At 40.6% G+C, this 17218-nt stretch overlaps 1 long non-coding RNA gene across 1 annotated transcript; it reads right to left on the bottom strand.

Moving 5' to 3' along the window:
* Positions 1 to 11931: 11931 nt before the first annotated feature.
* LOC119770583 lies at positions 11932 to 12528 on the bottom strand. Its single transcript, XR_005278899.1, has 2 exons — positions 12175 to 12528; positions 11932 to 12109 (listed from the first exon to the last, which is right to left on the bottom strand). It is a non-coding gene; the product is annotated as an uncharacterized LOC119770583 (long non-coding RNA).
* Positions 12529 to 17218: the final 4690 nt, after the last annotated feature.

Raw genomic sequence — 17218 nt, forward strand, 5'->3', positions numbered from 1 at the left:
AGCTGAAGACTGCAATGATTTTTGTCGAAATGCATCAATTATCTTATTGGACATAACATCCAAAGTGTCAACTTCGGCTAATTGATGAAGTTCACTGGTGCTGAACCAGAGAGGAAGTTTCAGAATTTTGTTCTGAATCCTCTGAAGTTTTTTCTTCCTGGTTAAGCAACAGCTTGTCCAGATCGGCACAGCATAAAGCATGGCAGGTCTGAAAATTTGTTTATAAATTAACAGTTTATTCTTGAGACAAAGTCTAGAATTCCTGTTTATAAGTGGATACAAACATTTAATATATTTGTTACATTTAACCTGGATACTTTCAATGTGATCCTTGTAAGTAAGGTGTTTGTCAAAAGCAAGTCCAAGATATTTCACTTGATCCTCCCACTTTAAATTTACCTCATTCATCTTTAAAATGTGATGACTTTTTGGTTTAAGAAAATCAGCCCTTGGTTTGTGAGGGAAAATAATAAGTTGAGTTTTTGCAGCATTTGGAGTAATTTTCCATTCTTTATTATAAAATATTGTATAAAATTGGACCCAAAATGCTTCCTTGAGGGACGCCAGCACGTACAGGTAGTTGATCAGATTTGCTATTCTGATAACATACCTGCAGAGTACGATCCGTCAAATAATTTTGAATAATTTTCACGATATAAATCGGAAAATTAAACCTTTTCAAAAAAAAAATTTTCGAGTTGACGTCAAAACCTCGGTTGGGGCGCACGTCTTTACACTTTCGCGCTGCGAGTTGTTTTTTCGCTAATAGTTGCAACCACTCTCCGCGCTAGGCAAATATTGCCTACTGGCCCGCATCATGAACGAGATGCGTGGCTACCGTAAAAACACGGTGGTGATCGATTTTGGACCGGTCCCAAAACCAACAATAACACAAATCCGCAAGTTCGCCTTCGAGCAGCTCAAACTAGACATCACACAAATTCGCAACCTCCAGCTCAGCATGACCAAGTCATTTGTTTACATCGAGATGAGTCCAGAAATCAGCGCAGAGGAACTGGTGGCAGAGTTCGACATGAAGCTCACTATGACGTCGGAAGATGGAGTACAAACTCCGATCCCGTTGCACACTGCAGATGGAGCTACCGAAATTAAGATCCACGATCTTCCCCCCTACATGCCCACCCAGATTATCGCGCAACACCTAGCAGAGTTCGGCGAGATTCTGTCCATCACAGATGAGCTGTGGAAGGAACACTTCCCGGGTGTACCGACAGGTACGCGGATTGTTCGGATGAGGATCCGAAACCTATTCCATCCTATGTCAACATAGGGAAGAAGTGGGGTACGTTCGTTACCGAAATCAGCGACCCACCTGCAGACACTGTTCCCGCTATCTCCACGTTGGACAGAAATGTTCTGACGTTAAGAAGGCTATTACGGGTAGCGTTAACAGCCGCTTGACACTGGCCGACATCGTGTCGGGTGTAAACCCGAGCACCGAAGAAAAACAAAACACCGAAACCCTACCAGCACCACCTCCATTGATGCCACGACCATCTTTCCCGATCGAGACGCTGAACGAGGAACAACTCCTTGCCGATGAGGAGGCTCCGGCGATCCCTGAAGTCGTTCCGGAACAAGAAATCAAAGGAGACTCGACTTTTCCAGAACTAGATTTCGCTGAAGATGAAAACTACGAGATTTCAAGTGATGAGGATACAAAAATGCAGACGGATGAAGCCGAGTCGGAAGCCGATTCAGCTGAAGATACAACTGCAGGGAAGAAACGCCCCGCACGTCCCAAGCCACAGAGGAAGTCCAAACGGCTGTCCGGATCCAAGTCCAAACCTGGCTCCTCCAAGTAACTTTGTTTTCAACTTGATTTGCATTACCACGTTATCTACGTCAAACTACTCATCGTCATCACAAACTCGCCACTCTTCAGCAACCATTTACTTCGCGCAACACATAGTTCTTAAAGGTAAAAAGCTCCGGTATATGTCCTGCCGAAGCGTCCACAGATACTGCCATCCCATTCAAAGCTCCCAAACTGCTCACAGATTTTCCGAACAAGGCGCTCCTGGAGTCGCTTACTGCCGCACGTCTGGCTCGTCGTCGTTGAAGAAAGAATACCATCACGCCGCTTCACCTGTTCTCATAGGTAAGAAGCTCAAGTCCAGGTATATGTCCTGCCGAAGCACCAGATACTGCCCGCCCCTCAAAAGTTCTCAAACTGCTCACAGATTATTCGAACATGGCGCTCTTGGAGTCGCTCCCCATCGCGCGTCTGGCTCGTCGTCGTTGAAGAAAGAATACCATCACGCCGCTTCTCCTGTTTCTATAGGTAAGAAGCTCAGGTCCAGGTATATGTCCTGCCGAAGCACCAGATACTGCCCGCCGTTCAAAAGTCCTCAAACTGCTCACAGATTGCCTGGCCGCTCTGCATCTATCATCCGCATCTACGGCTCGACGTCGAGCACACAAACTGCTCGCAGATTTTCCTGCCGAGCTGAACTTGGAATCCGCAACCGAAACACACCCTGCCCGGCGATGAGGACAACATATCAACAAGCAGCTTCACCTAGTTCCACAGGTAAGAAGCACAGATATATGTCCTGCCGAAGCACCTCCGGATACTGCCTTTTCTGCAAAAGAATCTCAATTACTCACAGATCGCAGAACACATCGTGGTGTGCAGAAAATTTGCACGGAACTTACCTGCCGGGACGTGCACCGCCTCGCCAACGGCTGGTGATAATTGAAACACGGAAGTTCAAACTCGCATCAACACACGGTCCAAGAAAAAAACAGGTGAAAGCAGCGCTTTTGGAAGTGGTATGTAAACACAAAAACCATGACAGCAGCGCAAGAACAGCTGTTTTGTCAAACTATTTGACAGAACCAGAGACCTGGAACGGACATCAAAACGTAAAGGGTCACACAAAAACGTGCGACACTAGCGGCATCTGTTGGGCAATAGCAGCACTACGCGGGCATTTTCCTAAAGGGTCTAAGTGGATTTAAAAAGTTATAATTTCGTATCTATCAACATAAACAACATCACGAGCCAAACTAAGCTGGATGCGCTGACCAGTTTCATGCGCGCCCACGAAATAGACGTTTTCTTCCTTCAAGAAGTTGAAAACGATACTATAAATATCCCCGGCTACACCATGCTGTACAATATAGACAATCGAAGAAGGGGCGTTGCAATTGGATTGAAATCTACAGTTGAGCATGTAACGGTTGAGAAATCACTGGACGGACGATTAATCGTCGTACGCTTGAGAAATGGGACAACGCTGTGTAACATCTACGCGCCTACTGGTTCGCAAAACCGCCAGTCACGTGAAAATTTCTTCAACTGCACCTGTGCTCACTACTTGCGCAATCTTTCTGGTCCGCTAATTTTGGGAGGAGACTTTAACTCAATCGTGAACGACCGTGATGCTACAGGTGCCACCCCTAAGAGTGAAATGACTTCACGATTGATGACTTCGCTTGACCTGATCGATGTGTGGAGGGAGATACATCGGAATCAAACAAACTACACTTTCGTTCGAGGAGGTTCTGGTTCAAGACTGGATCGTTTTCTTGTGTCGAAGTCAACAAGAGAGCATCTAAGGACAATCCAACATGCTGTTACTTGCTTTAGTGATCACAAAGCTGTGATAGTGCGCATGGTGATGCCAGTTGCGGGTACAAATATTGGTCGAGGAGTTTGGAGATTGAACGCAGCAACTATGGACGATGAGGACACAATGGCTGAGCTGCAACGGAAATGGGACTATCTAGTAAGGCAGCGACGAAACTTCACATCCTGGCTAATCTGGTGGATAGAATTTGCTAAACCAAAGCTGGCTGCCTTCTTCAGATGGCGGTCATCGATCCAAAATAGGGTGTATCGAGACTCAATGGAGCTCTTGCATGGGGAATTAGCTCGACGCTATGAACTGTACATCGACGACGCTTCGCAGCTTACTCGCATCAATCACATCAAAAGCCTGATGCTGAGAATGCAGAGGGAAAGATCCAACAAATCACGCCTGCTATATGATACCTACCTACAAGGAGAACCGACAAGCACGTTTCACCTGGCCGAAAAAAGCCAAAATCGAAAGTCAACATACATTCACCAGCTAGAGATTGACGGAAGAATCATCCAAGGACCGGAAGTCGTACAACATGCAGTGGACTACTTTGAAAACCTGTTCTCAAACAACATTGTGGACTTTCATTCACCTGACTTTGTGCCAACCTGCAGAATCCCTCCAAACAATGAACGCAACGAAGCAATCTTTGAACCTGTGAGCGAAGAAGAAATTATCAAGTACATCAAGCAAAGCTGTTCGAGGAAGTCACCTGGCGAAGACGGTCTACCCAAAGAATTTTACACGAAAGCGTGGGACATCATCAAGCAGGAATTCACGATGATAATGAATGAAGCTCTTCAAGCACCAGACACTACTTCCAAATTTATGAATGGAATAGTTGTGCTGGTGAAAAAGAAGGGTACCGGAAAGGACATGAAGGCGTACAGGCCGATTACGCTGTTAAACTTTGATTACAAAGTCTTAACTAGAATAATCAAACAACGAATCACGCCTCTTGTCGAAACAGTTCTTTCACGTCACCAGAAGTGCTCCAACGGGAAGCATAACATCTTCGAAGCAACGACAAAGATCCTGGACAAAATCTCTGCACTGAAATTCCGTGGCCAGTCTTCCATGCTTGTCTCTTTTGACATGGACCATGCGTTCGATCGGGTCAACCACAGCTTCCTCTTCAGGGTGATGGAGCAGATGAACTTTAATCCTCGCTTGATCAACTTCTTACAAAAATTACTAGGAACTCGTTCTCTAGAATTCTGGTGAACGGAAATCTATCACGTCCGTTTCAAATACTACGGTCCGTAAGGCAAGGCGACCCTCTCAGCATGCTGCTCTTCGTCCTATACATGCAACCATTGGTCGACAAAATTGTTTCAGAGGGACTCGCTGGCGACGCGCTGAACGTTTACGCAGACGATCTAAGCATATTTGTACCAGACGGAAGACGACTCACGCAGTTAGTAAACGTGATCAAAGCTTATGAACCAGTTTCTGGTGCAGTTCTCAACCTTGCGAAGACAGTGGCGCTGAAAATTGGAAATGTAGACACAAATGGTATTCCGCCTTGGCTGAATTTCGAGGACTCCTGCAAGATCTTGGGGCTTATCTTCACGGATACCGTGAAGAAATCCATGGAGCTTACCTGGCAAAACATTTTGAAGCAGTTGAAATGGCGACTGTGGATGTGCAAGTCTCGAGTTCTAAATCTGATCCAGAAAGTCATCCACATCAACACCGTTGTGTCTTCCAAACTGTGGTACGCAGCTTCAACACTTCCGCTTCCTAAAAAATTTGAGACGCAGATTCTGAAAGAATTTCGGAACTTCCTGTGGATTGGTGGGAAACAACACATCCGGCTGGAGACTTTATCTCTTCCCAAATCTCGTGGTGGTCTGAATCTTCACTCACCTGGCCTCAAATCAACTGCGCTGATCACAAACAGGATGCTGAAAAATGAAAGTGAACTAGACCTCTTCAGGGACATGCGATACAACACACCTTTCTTTCAGATACCAGCCGCTTACCCACAAATCAAAACAACTGTTCTGGAAATATCAACACTGTCACCACGTGCAATTCAGCAGCCCAGCTCGTTCGTCATCTTCCAAGAGCTCCTGGAGGGTGAATGTGATCCTGCCATCCTAGAAACCCAGCGAGAATGGAGACGTATCTTCAAACAACTAGGAGATCAAAAACTGGACTCTACACTTCGATCCAATTGGTATTGCGCAGTACATGGGAAAATCCAACACAACGAGCTACTGCATCGGCAAAACAGACGATCTAGTCCGAACTGTGACCATTGTCCGCGGACAGTGGACACACTAGAGCATAGGCTATTCGAGTGTCGCATAGTTTCCCCAGTATGGAGTTATGCGAAAACAAAACTGAATGCTATTAGTCCTAACCTTAGACATAAACGGAATGAGTATTTTCTGTATCCATCATTTAGTCGATTGTCACGAGAGCATTCAATTCAAACAAAACTCATTGTTGCCAAATATTTATATTTTGTTTGTAATAATTCTATAGATAACATTAGTGTAGAAAACTTCAAATTTGAACTTTAAAATTTTAAGCGAATAAACAAGGACTATTAAAAAAAAAAAAAAAAGCTTTTTTGTAATCTTCTTGTGATGACACGAAGGCTTCTGCCTTTGGCGGAGATGCTTGTGTCATCAGCAAAAAGTGATTTCTGACATCCTGGGGGCAAATCAGGCAAGTCAGAAGTAAAAATATTGTATAAAATTGGACCCAAAATGCTTCCTTGAGGGACGCCAGCACGTACAGGTAGTTGATCAGATTTGCTATTCTGATAACATACCTGCAGAGTACGATCCGTCAAATAATTTTGAATAATTTTCACGATATAAATCGGAAAATTAAACCTTTTCAATTTCGCAATCAAACCTTTATGCCAAACACTGTCAAATGCTTTTTCTATATCAAGAAGAGCAGCGCCAGTAGAATAGCCCTCAGATTTGTTGCTTCGAATTAAATTTGAAACTCTCAACAACTGATGAGTAGTTGAATGCCCAAGGCGAAATCCAAACTGCTCATCAGCGAAAATTGAATTTTCATTAATGTGCGTCATCATTCTATTAAGAATTATTCTTTCGAATAATTTACTAATAGATGAAAGCAAACTAATGGGCCGATAGCTTGAGGCTTCAGCAGGATTTTATCCGGTTTCAAAATCGGAATTACTTTGGCATTTTTCCAACTACTGGGAAAATATGCCAAATCAAAACATTTGTTGAAAATTTTGACCAAGCAACTTAAAGTTGCTTCTGGTAATTTTTAATTAAAATGTAAAAATGCCATCCTCACCAGGGGCTTTCATATTTTTAAATTTTTGATAATAGATTTTATTTCATTCAGATCCGTATTAAAAACTTCATCTGATGAAAATTCTTGTTCAACAATATTCTGAAATTCTATTGAAATTTGATTTTCAATAGGACTCAAAACATTCAAGTTGAAATTATGAGCACTCTCAAACTGCTGAGCAAGTTTTTGAGCTTTTCCCCATTAGTTAATAGAATATTATCACCATCTTTTAAAGAAGGGATGGGTTTTGAGGTTTCTTAAGAACCTTTGAAAGTTTCCAAAAGGTTTGGAATAAGGTTTAATTTGTTCGACATCTCTTGCGAACTTTTCATTTCGCAGGAGAGTGAATCTGTGGTCAATAACCTTTTGCAAATCTTTTGAATTCGCTTCAGTGCAGGATCACGAGAACGTTGATACTGTCTTCGGCGAACATTTTCAGACGAATCAGAAGCTGAAGATCGTCATCAATAATGGGAGAATCAAATTTGACTTGGACTTTAGGAATAGCAATATTCCTAGCATCCAAAATTGCATTAGTTAAAGATTCCAAGGCTGAATCAATATCAGCTTTGGTTTCTAAAACAAAATCATGATTTAAATTATTCTCAATATGATGCTGATACCTGTCCCAATTAGCTTTGTGGTAATTAAACACAGAACTATTGGGTCTGGTAACTGCTTCATGAGAAAGTGAAAAAGTTACTGGAAGATGATCAGAATCAAAATCAGCATGAGTCACTAAAGGACCACAATACTGACTTTGATTTGTCAACACCAAATCAATTGTTGATGGATTTCTAACAGAAGAAAAGCAAGTTGGCCCATTCGGGTATAAAACCGAATAAAGACCAGAAGTGCAATCTCTGAACAGAATTTTACCATTGGAATTTACTTTTGAATTATTCCAAGATTGGTGTTTGGCATTAAAATCACCGATGATCAAAAATCGAGATCTATGCCGAGTAAGTTTATTCAAATCCCCTTTGAAATAATTTTTATTTTCCCCAGTGCATTGGAATGGCAAATATGCAGCTGCAATCATAATTTTCCCAAAAGAAGTTTCAAGTTCAATGCCCAAACTTTCAATAACTTTTAACTTAAAGTCACGTAACGTGCTATAAGTCATACTACGGTGGATAACTATTGCAACTCCACCGCCATTTCGATTCATTCGGTTATTAGTTATAACTTTATAATCTGGATCACTTTTCAAATAAATGCCAGTTTTCAAAAATGTTTCGGTTATAACAGCAACATGCACGTTATGAACTCGTTGAAAAAATTCATTTTCTTTCGCTTTTAAAGAGCGAGCATTAAAATTCATAATATTGATGGAATTACTTAGATCCATGATTAAACTTCAGGGTAAGAACAACATCATTCGCAAATTTTAATCCAATCTGGATTGCTTCCATCATGGATGTAGCATTACTCATTGTTTGAATCAAACCAAACAGTGAGTTTTGCAAAAAAGTCATTTTTTCAAACGTAACATCGCCGAGATCAGAAGATCCCAAAGCGTTGCCAGCAGAAAATTTTTCAAATGAGATTTGAGGTACCTGCGCAATTTCAGAAAGATTGGTAGAGGATTTAAAATTCGTGGATGAACCTGAAACGACGTTAGCATAAGAAATGCCATTGTTGTTACCTAACTTTTCCACGGTAGGGGTATTTCTAGAATTGTTCGAGTGAGACAGCACGAACGTTTGATTTAAAGATGCAGGTACAACCTGACTTTGAGAAAATTTCGGTTTGGATTTCGGCTGATGCTTAGCACGAGAATCCAAAACCTTTTTCTGATGGGGCAATCCCAGAAATTTGATTTGTGATTTCCACCACAATTTGCACATTTAAATTGGGTGACTTCTTTCACGGGACAATTGTCCTTGTCGTGAGAAGAATCCCCGCAAACCATGCATTTTGGAACCATGGCGCAATGATCAGTACCGTGACCGAATGCCTGGCAACGCCGGCACTGGGTCAGATTCTGGCCATTACCGCCATGTTTCTTAAAATGCTCCCACTTTACCCGTACATGGAACAAAAACTGTACTTTGTCCAAAAGTTTCAAATTGTTGATTTCATTTCTGTTGAAATGAATCAGATAAAATTGTGAAGTCAAACCAAAGCGAGAAATATTCCCGTTTGATTTTTCTTCATTGGTATTACTTGGGATGGGGCAAAGCCAAGCAACACCTTAAGTTCGTTTTTGATCTCATCCACCGACAAGTCGTTGGAGAGACCTTTCAAGACCGCCTTGAATGGCCAAGCATTCTTGGTCTCATACGTGTAGAAATTGTGTTTGTGGTTTTCAAATAACCAACAAAAGTTTGGTGATCTTGTAAAGATTCCGTCAACAAGCGACATTCTCCTCTTCGACCAAGCTGGAACGAAACTTTCAAATTGCAAGTTTCCTTGCAATTCTTCAGTTGCGTTCGAAAGCTGGCCAAATCGGAGACGGAAGTCACTACAATTGGCGGAGCCTTTACTCGTTTCTCGACGGCAGAAGGCTCAGTACGAGGAGAAGGTTCCTTGTCTTCAGGTTCGGATAAAACACCGAAACTGTTTGTCAATGGAATTGGAGGATTGACCTCACATTCAGAATCAGAATCAGACCTCAGAAGAGGCTGTTTTCTTTTTCTGTTTCCGTTAGCCGGCTTAGCGTTCAAACGCTTCACCGACGTAACGACCAAATCTTCAGAAGATTTGCGTTTACCTTTGTTTTGACGCATTTTGCAAGCAAAGTTCTCTTAAAAAGATGGCTTTGTTTGTAAAATACAACAAAATTTCAGGTGGGGTTAGTCTTGAAAAGACTGTTTAGAATTTTGGAAAATAACTCAGGTAGTCTTTAAAAAGACTGTGAATTTTGTTTTGAAATAACTCTGAGCTTAGGTAGTAAAAAATACCGCAGCTCTAGTGTCCGTTCACCACGAAGGTTCGCAAGACACTGAAGCCAGTTTCTAAATCTTAACTTGCAATCTCGTTAAAACTCAAAGCATGAACAATTTAACAACCCTCACAACTTAAGGGTGCACAGTAACCAAGGAAGTTGTTGTCTTATTACACCAAAATAGTCAAACTTACGGAATCCTGCAAAAATCTGATTGTAAAAATAGTCAAACTTTGTTATAAATTATTTGGTAGACTGTACTTTAGGGGATTGTAACCTGTGTTTTCACAGTTCCAATAAAAAAATACACACTGAATCAAAGACCAGCATGATTTGACTTAAAGGAAGATTGTAAATTTTTAAATTGTTGTCTGTAAATGTTTAAATATATTTAAATGTATGTCTTAATGTTTATCGTGTACCACATGCATTTATTTTATATTTATTAACCTTTGGTTGGTGTCATACTAGGAGATTTTTATTAATTTATTTCCTATTTATTAAAATCTATTCACGCATGATTAAATAAAAAACAATTAGAAAACAAGCACAGTTAAAATCAATTAAAAGTAGGCGACTCTATTAAGTCGAGAAAAGTCACAAGAAAAATACATAGACACCAACCCCATATGAATTGTAAGTTTCAGCCTGTTCCAGCTGACAGTGACAGATGTCACTGACAACCAACTGTTATTGTTGCAAGCGGAAGTGAGCTGGCGGGAACGGATTTTCTGGGGTATAAAAGCGGACACAAACGAAGGCCCGGGCTCTTATTTTACCATCGTCCGGAGGAGTGAAGATCGGCAATCGCGCCGGTGTCACCCGTCAACATGTGACCCGGTTTTAAGTTCGCGTGTGCAATTTGAAAACCTAATTAAAATTCACACATCAAACAGTGATAAAACAGTGACGTACCACAAGATTAAAATCACTTAAAGTTAATAGTACGGACTGAGGAAGGACAACACTACAAACGGTTAGTGGACACCACGGACAAGTTAAAAACCCTAGCCGCGTTAAGTCCCCTCGGTCAAAAACGTACCCCCGAGCGAGTGTAGTGTAAAGAAACTGCAGTGAAAAGTGTAAAGTGGTCGGGACTGGTCGCACGAAGTACCGCGGTACTGAGTGCATTGTGGTACTCGTCAAATACTGTGGACCAGTCCCCCAAAGAACAGTGGTGTGCCTCGCTCGGGATGGACCACTCTTTTGTGCGCACGGTACCACTCCCCGGACAGCGAACTCGGCCATCCGTCACCATATGGCCCGCGAAACGCCGAAGAAGAAACCCCCCCCCCCCCTCGTGGCCCTCTTGGGCGAAGCCATCGAACCCCGGCGGCCTTTGAGGCATCGCCGACGTTCCCGCCGAGTTCCGGAACCAGCCACCAGCAGCGGATCAACAGCAGCAGCAATTGGCGCCCAACGCAAAATAAAAAAGTGCTTTATTTCCTGACCAGAAATGAACCCCTTTTTTAAACGGTCTCCCGGAGAATTTCAATTAACTTCATTAATTTCAATAAAAACAAAATTAGTTTTCATCAGTTTATCCTACGAGGCAATTAATCACTTTGGAAAAAGAAAAATATAACCGCAAAATACTCCATGAGCTTAGGCACAAATACAACCAAAAGTTTCTTATGTTGAGCGAAATCATAAATTAGCAAAAGTTGCAAAAGTGATGCTCCTGAAACACACGAAATAACCAAAGAATTCTGAACTGTGATAATACTGATGAATGTGATCTATTTATTTATTTTGTCTTTTGTCGTTATTTATTTATTTATTCTTTAAACGTTCTATTTGCATGCTATTTCAATCAATTTGTTCATTTTTCATCGAATCTGTGATATTCAAAACGCTTCAAAAAGTTTGATGAATTTCTTGAATGAATTCTCAAATTAAAGTTCACTCACAAACCAATTCATGAATAAGAAAACATAACATCATTGCGAAACAACATAATTTACGAGCATCACTTTGAACAGCATGAGGAATACGAACGATAAGAAATGTCAAACAGGTCGCAAAACCAAGTGCGAAATGCAACAGAAATCGTAATCAAAATGGAAGCGCAAAATAATCATCAACACTTGGTCAATTTTCATCTCTTTTGTCACCAAAGTAAAATAAAAACGCAGATCAAACACCATAACTAATTTATTTCACTATCATCAACAATCTTGTAACTTACAAACAACTAGAAACAATTATTCTATTCACTTTAACTTTTTTCACTGTCATCACTCTAATCAAAATTCACCTGAGAACCAACGGCAACATCTCCCAGCTTGCTTGGATCGTTGAATGAAGTCGTTGATTTCTGAAATTAGGAGAAAGAACATTAATGAATCACTAGAATTGAATAAAATTACAGAAATAACTTACCGAATAAAAACCAAATCGCCGTTCATGCCGTCTAGCTTTGTGGAATGTTTTTATTTTTTGACTGACATTCCCGTGACAGTTGTGGTTGACAGAGCGCAGGGGTGGAACAAACGCCGTCGAGTGTAACCCACGGTAACCTGCTAACGCTCAGTACGCAGCCACTTCTGAGTCGTTCAAAAACACTGTGAAAAAGTGTCTAGTAAAGTTTAATTACTTTTTCTATTCTTTCCTTCAGAAACGAAGAAAGTAATAAAAGTTTAATTTAAGTTTACTTAGGCACTAATGCCTAAACACATCACCTTGACTGATGCATCATGTCAACGGTAGATGAAATCTAGTTTAGGGCCCTAACATAATAACCTTTCAGCAATTAGCTTGATGAAGCATTGCGTAGCATAGAATAATTAATTATTGTATGCATGCGAACTTGTATGCAAGCTTGTATGAAAGTTTAGAATGAATGTGGGGGTTTTTGAAAGAATTTTGAATGAATCGTGTGATGAATGAATGCGATCCATTCTGGTCCAAGTTTTCACTTGCGACGTAAAGGATTTTAGTTTATAATTTTTCTGGTCCAAATAAATTTTTGTGACGTAATCAATTAACAAGAAACGAACCAAATTTTCTGGTTTCTTGTTTTTTCGTTTTCTTCAGATTAATTTATTTTTTCCTAGTGTAGTCCCGGATACAGAGAAGCATATTTGCAATTTTGATCTCTTATCCGTAGACTAATAAGAAATCATCAATAAATTTAATGCGATTTTCGCTACCTTAAGATTCCACTTAGCATTCGTTACGGCTGGCTGATATTCGTGTTTGTAATGGTGTATTAATTCATTGAGATCATTATGAATTGGCAGAAACGAACTTCTCTAGTCATTCAACCAATTCAATCTGATATTCTGTGATATTTGTTGTGTTTATTTATTCTTTTCCCATAAGTGATGAATTGAACTGTGATATATTTGGTGAACAATATTTATTTATTTAATTTTAATTTACTCTTTAATGAGTGGTGGTCCTTAATTCTGAAAAATCACAATGGTTTAGTGGAGAAGAGCTTTCCTTCAATGGTACCAATCACTTTAACTAAATCAATGATTTGGCTGAAGCTAAGGACTCGAGCAATGTCTAGATGTGTATGTGCCTAGAATAACAAATTAAAAAAAAAAATCAAATCATTAAAATATTGCCCCTGAGTTTACTTTACTCTTTAAAGAGTGGTGGTCCTTGATTCTGAAAAATCACAATGATTTAGTGGAGAAGAGCTTTCCTTCAATGGTACCAATCACTTTAACTAAATCAATGATTTGGCTGAAGCTAAGGATCCGAGGAATGTCTGGATGTGTATGTGCCCAGGATAACAAAAAAATAACTTTGTCATTTTTTTAACCCGACTCCGGGAAAATTGTAACCTGTGTTTTCACAGTTCCAATAAAAAAATACACACTGAATCAAAGACCAGCATGATTTGACTTAAAGGAAGATTGTAAATTTTTAAATTGTTGTCTGTAAATGTTTAAATATATTTAAATGTATGTCTTAATGTTTATCGTGTACCACATGCATTTATTTTATATTTATTAACCTTTGGTTGGTGTCATACTAGGAGATTTTTATTAATTTATTTCCTATTTATTAAAATCTATTCACGCATGATTAAATAAAAACAATTAGAAAACAAGCACAGTTAAAATCAATTAAAAGTAGGCGACTCTATTAAGTCGAGAAAAGTCACAAGAAAAATACATAGACACCAACCCCATATGAATTGTAAGTTTCAGCCTGTTCCAGCTGACAGTGACAGATGTCACTGACAACCAACTGTTATTGTTGCAAGCGGAAGTGAGCTGGCGGGAACGGATTTTCTGGGGTATAAAAGCGGACACAAACGAAGGCCCGGGCTCTTATTTTACCATCGTCCGGAGGAGTGAAGATCGGCAATCGCGCCGGTGTCACCCGTCAACATGTGACCCGGTTTTTAAGTTCGCGTGTGCAATTTGAAAACCTAATTAAAATTCACACATCAAACAGTGATAAAACAGTGACGTACCACAAGATTAAAATCACTTAAAGTTAATAGTACGGACTGAGGAAGGACAACACTACAAACGGTTAGTGGACACCACGGACAAGTTAAAACCCTAGCCGCGTTAAGTCCCCTCGGTCAAAAACGTACCCCCGAGCGAGTGTAGTGTAAAGAAACTGCAGTGAAAAGTGTAAAGTGGTCGGGACTGGTCGCACGAAGTACCGCGGTACTGAGTGCATTGTGGTACTCGTCAAATACTGTGGACCAGTCCCCCAAAGAACAGTGGTGTGCCTCGCTCGGGATGGACCACTCTTTTGTGCGCACGGTACCACCCCGGACAGCGAACTCGGCCATCCGTCACCATATGGCCCGCGAAACGCCGAAGAAGAAACCCCCTCGTGGCCCTCTTGGGCGAAGCCATCGAACCCCGGCGGCCTTTGAGGCATCGCCGACGTTCCCGCCGAGTTCCGAAACCAGCCACCAGCAGCGGATCAACAGCAGCAGCAAGTCGACCAACGAGCAACAACGATACTAACCTAAAAGCATGCAAGTACCGAAACAAAGACAAATACACGTGAACAAGTTAAAAGGTCTTTAAACACCCCCCCCCCTTCTTGGCCCTTCTCCCCCCCCCTAAGCCCCCTTAAGTAAAGTGGTTAAAATTATTGAAAATAAAAATGTAGGTCAAGATCAATCATGCTGTGTCGTCTTAAATTATTTATAATATCTGGTCTTTTGCTTGTTTTGCCCTGTAAAGTGTGTGATTCAGTGTAAGTGTTTTAAAGTGTAATTATTCGTTATTTATCAGAAGTTATTGTAATGTCCCGTGGAGTACCGTATGCCGACCCTAAGGAGCAATCCACCTAGCTGGACTCCTTGTGCACTTCTCCCTTTTTTCTAATTTGCTAGAAAGAAAACCCAACAAAAGATTTCTTCTGATATCTTCTTACTTCTTCTTACTACTTCTTATATTTTCTAAAAAAAGTCTTACAGGATGAATCAAAATTATATAGATAGTTCCCGTAGTTTTGAAGATACTAAAATGTCTGTAACACAAATCTGGGTGCAAAAGCTCTGGTTGATGTGCACCGTTAAATAAGGCATGTTTTCTGCAAGAAAAAAGGTGGTTCTCTAACGATGTCTGGAGTTTTGGGAAGAGATGGAATGCAACCGCAATGTAATGTGCACCACAACACGCTGTAGAATTCGTCTTCAGCTCGTAACACGTTCCGTACATTCAGGGGTTGTGGTGGGAAATGCCAGGAACAGTTCTTCAGTCTTGTGCATTATAGATGGAAGTTTCAGAATCTGAAAAACCGGGAAGAGCTCGGTACATTGCATGGTGATGCTGTCTTTGGTGTCGTTTTGCTGTTGTGACTCCAGAAACAAAAGTTTTCAAGAACATTGTAAGTCAAAGGCTAAACGTAGTACAAATGGTAAGGAACGAAGCATAAGTTTTTCCTTTCTGTCACACTGCACAGTTCTGCTTATGGTGCAGATAGAAGCTTATTTGAGCTGACATATGTGTGTTTTGAAAATCGAAGATATTTAATAAGCGGAAAACTAAATTGTTTGCTCATTATAACATGACTTAAATTAATTCAGTATTATTAAGATCACTTGATAAAATATGTAAATCTATAATTTAAATGTTATTCCCTTGAAGATGCTATGTTACGGAAGGTACATCTTAATGGAGACGAAATGATTTTGTGGTTCCAATTTTGTCCATCATTGTGTAAGTAACATCCAAACGTACAGAAGAACTTAATTTAAATTTAAATTTAATTTTATTTATTTCATTGTGTTAACATAACACGTGTGCAGTTACTATACTAAGTTGAGATATGGATTACTTTCCAACAGCCGGAGAGTTGATAAGCACTTTCCCAGCGAGTAAATCAACAGAAGGCAAAAAGTTCCAATAAAACCATCAAATTGATGATAGCTTATCAATTACAGCAATAATTTCTTGCGACACCTAATTGAATTACGTCCAAAACAACACACGTCAGCAGTGAATCAATTACACACATTTCTTTTTCTGTCATCACTAAAGAAACTTTCTCGACAACGGGGGAAAATAAATAAATCGTCTTTTGAGTCCATTGTCAGCACTTTTGCGAAATTCAATTAAGAAGTTTATAAAGAACTTCACAGCAATGTCTGGCTGTTTTGCTCAATTTTGGCTACCTGTTCTTGTTTTGGTATGCAACAAGAGAAAAAAAAAACAAATGATTTTAAAGCGGCATATTTTTTCATCCTCAGGAGAGATATTAGTGGTAGGTTTGTTCATATGAATTCTATAACCCTCAAAAAAGCAACCTACATAATACCAATAAACAGAGTAGATTCTGGCGACAGCTTGAGAGATATCGATCTACCACTACGATTAGTGAATCAACGTGCCAGAAACAATTTAACAATTTAAGGTCGTACACCAATGACTGTCAATGATCGTTCTGAATTCAGGGTCCAATGCGTAACATTTCTTCGTCGTCGATGCAATCCGGGCCGAGAGGAGACTCTGCATGTCCGAACCTGTGCAGGTACTTCCTGAAGTAGCCATGGCACTGTGTGAATATGAAGGTGACCCATCCGTGCCTGTGTGTGTGTGTGTGTGTGTGTGTGTGTGTGTGTGTGTGTGTGTGTGTGTGTGTGTGTGTGTGTGTGTGTGTGTGTGTGTGTGTGTGTGTGTGTGTGTGTGTGTGTGTGTCCAATAAAATTTCCAACGTTAAGTCCGTCCTTGATAAAAGTCTGATGGACACTACAACATCCAGAGGCTATCTTTTAGCTCATATAGTTCGCACTGCATGTTGCTGCTGCTTGCTGCTCTAAAATTCTTTGTGTAAATATGGGTATTCGGCACCGTCGCTCCCTGCCATACTTCCATACATGTAGGAGCCCAGGGTGGCGAAGTCCTTGTAGATAAAAGGAAGACACTAGTGGTTGGTACTAGCAATGGTGGCCGACAGCTATATAGTCAACTTCGTTTTCGCATGTTGCTGCTTCCAC

This window comes from Culex quinquefasciatus, chromosome 3, assembly GCF_015732765.1.
Source record: "Culex quinquefasciatus strain JHB chromosome 3, VPISU_Cqui_1.0_pri_paternal, whole genome shotgun sequence".
Taxonomy (NCBI): Eukaryota; Metazoa; Arthropoda; class Insecta; order Diptera; family Culicidae; genus Culex; species Culex quinquefasciatus.